Source organism: Aulonocara stuartgranti (assembly GCF_965226115.1).
Source record: "Aulonocara stuartgranti genome assembly, chromosome: 15".
Lineage (NCBI taxonomy): Eukaryota > Metazoa > Chordata > Actinopteri > Cichliformes > Cichlidae > Aulonocara > Aulonocara stuartgranti.
In genome coordinates, this window is record NC_138951.1 from 16,629,614 (window position 1) to 16,636,620 (window position 7,007).

General features: G+C 38.8%; 1 protein-coding gene and 1 long non-coding RNA gene across 3 annotated transcripts in view; one reads left to right on the forward strand and one right to left on the reverse strand.

Moving 5' to 3' along the window:
- Positions 1-7,007, reverse strand: part of rgs6 (regulator of G protein signaling 6) — a 101,045-nt gene that overhangs the window by 78,159 nt on the left and 15,879 nt on the right. The gene's annotated exons all lie outside the window — the stretch shown is intronic.
- LOC309689602 overlaps positions 1-7,007 on the forward strand; it is a 395,670-nt gene that overhangs the window by 16,438 nt on the left and 372,225 nt on the right. The window lies entirely within an intron of this gene.

Consider the following 7,007-nt stretch of genomic DNA (forward strand, 5'->3'; position numbering starts at 1 on the left):
TAGCTGTTTGAGATGGAAAAATGAATACAGGTGGGTCTAAAAGTTACTGAACAAGGACACTTTTTATGATTGCCTCTTTACACACACAAAATAAGTATAAACATTCATGAACATTAATTATTTGGCGGTTACAGCCATTTTTATACTCAATACCCAATTTATGAGCTTCAAAATTAATTGGAAAAAGAGGTTTTTATCATAAGGACTGTTTTTAAAAAAACTGGATAAACAATTGTCTGCTTGAAGTCTACAACCCAGCAAATGTTTCCTCCCTTGAGATGCTCTGCTAGGCTCTGCTAGGCCTTCACTGCAGCCACCTTCAGTAGCTGCTGGTTAGTAGATCTTTCTGCATTCAGGTTTGACTGCAGTAGATGAAAAACAGGCTCTCTTGAGTTGAAATCAAACAAATGACATCATCATTGGAAAATATCCCCTTTCTTGAGAAACTCTTGCTTTTGCAGTGTGCTTCGGTTCAGCTCCCATTTGCACTGTGAAACACTTTCCGGTCAGTTTTTGCAGGGAGCCTAAGCAGGTAGTATAGCCCTGTAGACTTTACTATTTATTACAATATAAATTGTACACTTTATCCCGCTACTATCACCACTCACAACGTCACTCAACACTAATGACCCATTTCGACTAGCAGCCATACAGACTTATGCTTTAACATTGCCTCAATCATGTCTGACACATAATGCTTTGGATCATTAACTCTCTCTGTCCTTTGCCAGTTTTCTCTTCCAATCATTCAGATTTTTTTTTCCAAGATTCGTTTCAGATGTTTTCTACCTGAACATAATCGTGTACTCAGTAGTTTGCACCTTGCTATAAACCCTCTGTATTTACATTCATGAAGACAACTCTTGATTGTTGACTTTGAAAGTGATGCACCTACCTCCCCAAAATAGTTATGTGATCATTCCCTATAGTTGTCTTATATAATATTTCAGGCCTTTTGGTGTTGTTGAGCTGGCGAGTGCATTCATTCTTCTTAGTATATTCATACTATATTATTGATTTGGCCTCTTCTAAACTTTTTGCCATCTCTCTAAAAAGTTTATTTTTTATTATTATTCTCATTATTGTTATTAGTTTGAATGATAACCTCCTTCACTTGCAGCAACATGTCATTTGGACCTCACATTTGAGTTTCAGTGAACAGCAACTAAATGCAAGTTCAACAGCTCCAGATCTTTTTTGTGTTTAATTTGTCATAGGCTGATAAGAGAACAGGCCTCAGCTGGCTGTGAAACTGCTTGTCAATTGTCCAATTTTAAGCCTTTGAAAATGAGGGACTGCGTTAGAAATGTCTGCAATTCCGAAACAGTTATTACAATATTTTTGTTACACCTCTTGAATTAAAGATGAAAGTCTGCACTTCAATCACATATGGATGGGTTGATTTAAAATCCAGTGTGATTATGTACGGAAGTAAAACTACACTACACTAATAACAGTATGTCATTGTCCAAAAATGTATGGCCCTCACGAAAAACACACTTTCTATGCAACGCAGTGTGTTTAGAAGTTCCATATATCTTTGAATGGTGGGAGCAGGAAAAATGATTACTCTGGCAAATTCAGGTTCAGGTTACTTTATCTCTACCCATAAATAGATTTGTCTGCAGTGGGGAGTCATCTAACCTAATGCACATTTTCAATACAAATACAGATAGCAGATTAGCATAACACAAAATACTGATGAAATAAATAAAAAATGACAGAACAAATTCACTGGGAAATGGGAGATGGATGATAAATGAAGCTATGGTAGGGGATTTTGTGTTGTTTGGCTTCAAACACATCCAAATGAACATCTGAAACAGGACGAACTGACATATCACAGACAGCGTCTGGTCTACTGGGTTTATCTTTAATGGTGAGTTGTGTTTTTAGAGCTGTCAAATAAATAGTAATACAGAGGATAGAAATATTAGGTAAATGTTTTGACTTACAAATAAGTCAGTGTGTGTTAATTCTGCGTTAATGTAACACCTCAGTTCATGTACTTTGATCGATTACACTGTGGAATTTCAGACGAGGTGGTTTAAAACATGGTTTACATACTGCCACACAATCTGTATCTGTCTCTTTAAAACAGCCAGGAAACTCACTGATCTGAAGTCAAAACCAGCACAACACACACGCTTACATATTCACATATGCACCTAGAGATTTGGTCGCAGTCACTTTACATTCATATGAACCAGTGAAATTCGGAAACGCTGACAAGAAGCAAGGCCAAGTGGGTTCATCTGACACCTGCTGTCCGACACAACCAGAGCATGACAAATACACTGATGCCTCAATAGACTCACAAAACCAACAGGCTCTTTTCTGCCAGATAGGAGTAAACAAGTGAATGGCCTTACAAGGAGTTTAGACTGGTCCAGATCAGACTCATTCAAGGGCATCTGCTTGTAAAGTTGACTCCATTTTTCCCCGGCTCTGATGCTTTGATGTTTGAACATACACGGGCACACAGCAGGTCTCGTGAAACTGTGTGGGAATTAAAAATAATCCAATGCTCAGTCAGTGTTTTACTCTTCAATCTCTTTAATCACAGGCAAACAAAGAATTAACTGTCATATATTTTAGACTACGACTAAAAATAAACAAAACCTCTCATGTTCTGTCTTAGATGTGGTAAAAGAGTCACTCCTGATGCCAGAAATAACAGAATAAGAAAACTGAATCTGTGCAGGAGTTAAGTGCACACTGAGGAGGATTAATCTGGATTAGAAGTGAGAGAAACAGGAACTCAGTGGGGAATCAGGATGTTATTATTTCTGCCGGCACAGGGAATGCTCCTTGAAGGACTGCTGCCGCTTTTTCACTGTCAGAACCAGATTCTATCGCTAATACTGGCCAGACCTGCTGTCACGAGTTCCCCTTATCTTTTACTTTTGATAATTACCAAGAAGAAAACAACAGGGATCACTTTATCCCCTCGTAAAAAACAAAAAACAAAAACCCTCCTGTCACAAGTAAAGATATTAATTTCTAAAACAAGGGGAAAAAGCACTGCAGTTCAACTTTTCTTTTAACTTAACAGATCTGGTTTGTGTCATACGCCAACAAAACCTAGCAAAACAATTATATCAGCAACAGTGCCGCACTATACAACGTTGTCATATTTATTTCAGTCAGACTGATTTATTAGAGTTTGGTGTCTAGGCTCTGAGTTCATCACTGCCCATACATATAAAAGAGGGGAATAATGAGTAATTATCCCACCCGAGGCTACAGCTGGACGCCGGTGTGGTGGAACAGTATGCAGTCATGCAGGGGAGCAGCAGGACTGACATGTCAGAGGGAGAGATGGAAAACTTTGCAGCATAAATACACTGCCAAATTGGGAGAGTGTGTTTGGTACGTGAAGTGAGGAAAATGAAGCATGTTAGTGTGTATGACGCAGTGCAGCTTGAGAACTAGCTTGAAGGCTTTACTCCTTAAAGCAGTTTGCCTCTTCAAAAACAAGGGTAACAAAATGCTTCAGAAAAACCAAAACAATGCAATTCAAATTAAAAGAGTAAAAAGTAAAAGAATGCTGGAAGTAAAAGCTATACAGTAAATAAGAAAGGAATAATAGGGAAACAAAAATTACAAGATAAAAAAAATGAAAAATACATAAAAGAACAAGTGCAAAACTTAAGAGTGCGTGCAGAATGTCACAACAACAAAACTCAGCGGGATAGCACTTTGGACATATCCATCCAAGAGAAACCGTAACAAAACAAAGCCCACCATTTTCAAATATAGCATCTAGCTTCAGCTAATGAATGGAAAGGTGAGTGATTTGGTCACAGGTCAAGTCAATAACAGCATTATAAGTTCAGCACTGTTGCCTTTTCCTTTTTCAAGGCATCATCTTACCGAATCTTATGTAAATTTATCTTAACCCTCAGTCACACAGGGTTAAAGACCTGTCAACAATCATCAGATAAAGGTGAAAAATGTGTATTACTCGACCTGTTGCAAGTGATTGCTGGATTGCTAGCTGTAAATTCGATGGCTATTGTCCTAGTCACACAAGCCTAGAGGTTGGTAGTTGACCCCTGCGCTAACCATCGTCGCGAGGGGCTGCAGGCAATAATTAATGTGAAATTAGTTCCAAAGTTGTGTTAGGGTGCGGCACCAAAATCCTTTTTTTTTGATTACTTTGGTTTTAGGCAGATTGCTGAGGTCACTGGTAGTTTTCAAAGAAGACACATAGAAATTGTCTGCAACTGATGCAAACAGGAAACAACGGGTATTGGCCTTGAAAAAAAAGTTGTGCCTTTTGAGATGTGCTTGTTTTAGCGTTAGCACAACTTTTACTTTGAAGACAAGCTTCTCTATTTTTGTTGCCGTTTCCAGTTTGGATTGCATTTTCTTTCAAATTCCAGTGCAGCGGCGATACTAAATGGTGGCTGTTTGCAGACGATTCGGCATCTTCCATGCAAGCTGCAGGCAACTGTGGCAATCCTCTAGCAATTAAAGGTTTTGTGTTGCAGTTCCTGCGATTCAACAGATTCTCCAGCAGCTACCTGAAAACTGTCTGACTGGAGGTTGCAGGGGAGTTGTCGACCGTTCTTTTGGGCCTTAGTCCATTATTGTTCCGTAAATGACCCCAAATACATGATTCTCATGATTTGGGATTTTTTTCAGAATTTTCTTTCCATTTTTACTTTTTCCCCCATTTTTACTTCTTGCCTTTGTACCTTTTCCTATGAGTCTTTAGTGTTATCTATGTTTTATTAGCCAGTTAGTCGCATCAGTATAAACATTCCCTTATCTTGCCATGTAATGGGGAAATTATAGTTCAGTGGTGTTAGTGCATGGGCAGTCTGTTGACAGGCCAGGGGAAGATTCATCTCTGTCTGTCTACCTGCAAAGAGCATCTGTTGCCATAGGGTGGGAATGTTCAACACATGGTACAAAAGCAGTCTGGGGGATGCTCTTTTTCTTATATTGTGTGTCCATCAGTCAGCCGTGGAGAACAACAAAGGTATAACACAGAAAGAGCTGAAGTGAAACATCAGTGTCCATGGCAGCCACTGTCTGGCTCCACATTTCTCCCTTCCCCATTTCAGCCTATTCATCAACCAATCAGCATTCAATCGCTGCACGGCTTGAAGTGTTAAGAAGTGTTCAGTTATGGGACAGAAAAGCATTAGATACCAGCTCATGAAATGAATCAAACAGGAAAAAAGTGATGGTTTCAAGTTTCAAAGTTAACTGCCATATGCAGGGTAAAGAGACGCGTTTCCCTGTACAATTAAATTGTAACAGTTACTGTTACGGTACTTTGTGCCTGGATGTGTAAACAAAATATTCGATCATATATGCCCGTGTTGTATTTTTCAGATAGTTTCGCTGCCCTCCAAGTGAGTGAAATGCTCCAAGTTCACAGGATTGTGGCAACAAGTAAAAATGGAAAATTAAAAAAGTGATGAGTGATCACCTTGTCACTTTAAAATTTGCAATTTAAACTCTCCCAATTAGCCTCTCCCTGCCACCTTGATTTGATTAGCCTGCTGTTCTCTACCTGCTCTGTTATTATGAACTCTCTTCAGATATCTGCGGGCGGCTGCGCTGTGATTAGACGCGCTTAGTCATTTGCTAAGTGACAAGCGGGAGCACACAAACCTACGAGCAGGCATGCATGAACACACAACACCACACACACAGTTGCATTTCTCACAGAAAAAGGCTTAGATGAGAACAACAACAGTGGAAGTCTTTACAGTTACACATTTCATGCCTGCAATACTTCTAAATTTTTGTGTCATACAGATAAATTATATTTGTGTGCTTGTCCACATTATTAACATCCAAACCATTCAATACACTGCTAAATGCTTGAGCAAGATAAATGAAAACTGAGAAAGTCATATTGAAAATCTAAAAATAATTGAACATGACCAAAGTGAGAATGTTGATCCACAGTATCTGCTTGGATGCCGTGATGCAATTGGAGTTCAACAGAGAGCTATGCACAGGTTCAGCTATGATTCATACTCTTGCTCACCAGTGAATATCTTTGCCATGTGAAATTGCCTAATAAATATGCGCTGGACAACGGTGACTAGGCATGACTGGAATTTTATGGTTCATAAAGGGGCTCAAAGGCTCACAGGCATAAAATAAGTCATCACCTTGTGCAGTCTGCGTTTCACACTATAAACAGACAATATAGTTATTAACTCCTAAATAGTAATGTTAAATCACACTGAATTGTTTTTATTGCTGCATGGACATTTGAAAAAAATGCATGCAATTAAATTGGGATGTTGTTTATAGGAGTTTTAATAAATCAGTTAATCTACTTAAACTGTTGTTGTGATTTGCCTGCACCGTCAGAGGATACATGGAGGAGAAAAAGAAGAACTCGTTTATTAGTTTAAAAGCTGCACCGTAGACTCAAATGGATGAGGGTGCTCACATTAAAGAAAAAGTAAGCATATACCTGAAAATTTGCATATTAACATTTTATTTTCTTCTTGGCGCTTCTTTGATGTGCTCTGAACCCTTCGTCAAGGCGTTTGGCACATCAAAACAACAACAAAATGAGCACAACATCCTGCTGGGGCTGTACAACTAAACAACAAAAATACTCCTTTTCTTAAATTAGGTGGTGGTGTGTGTGGGGGGGGGGACTCTGCTGTGAAAGGCTTGAGATCTGAACGTTGAACACCAGAAGATTGGGTTAACTTTTCTTTTCAAACAGCCACTTATTACTGCTATTGCTTATGTTTCATCCACATGGCAGCAAATGTTTTGTGGCAGCCTCTCCCATAGGCCCTGAACTCAGCCATTTCTAAACAGAGAGCAGTAAGTGCCAGCTCTGTGGCACATGGGCATTACGCTGAAGTGGTTCAAGAATAAGGATCTTGTTGGGAAAGCAATAAAAGTCTAATGAAGCTTAGCTGACAGTAGTTTGATGCCCAATGTCTGCATAAAATATGTTATTTTCAAAAGTTAACATTTAAATCTTTATTTATAAAGATTTAAGATTAAATTAT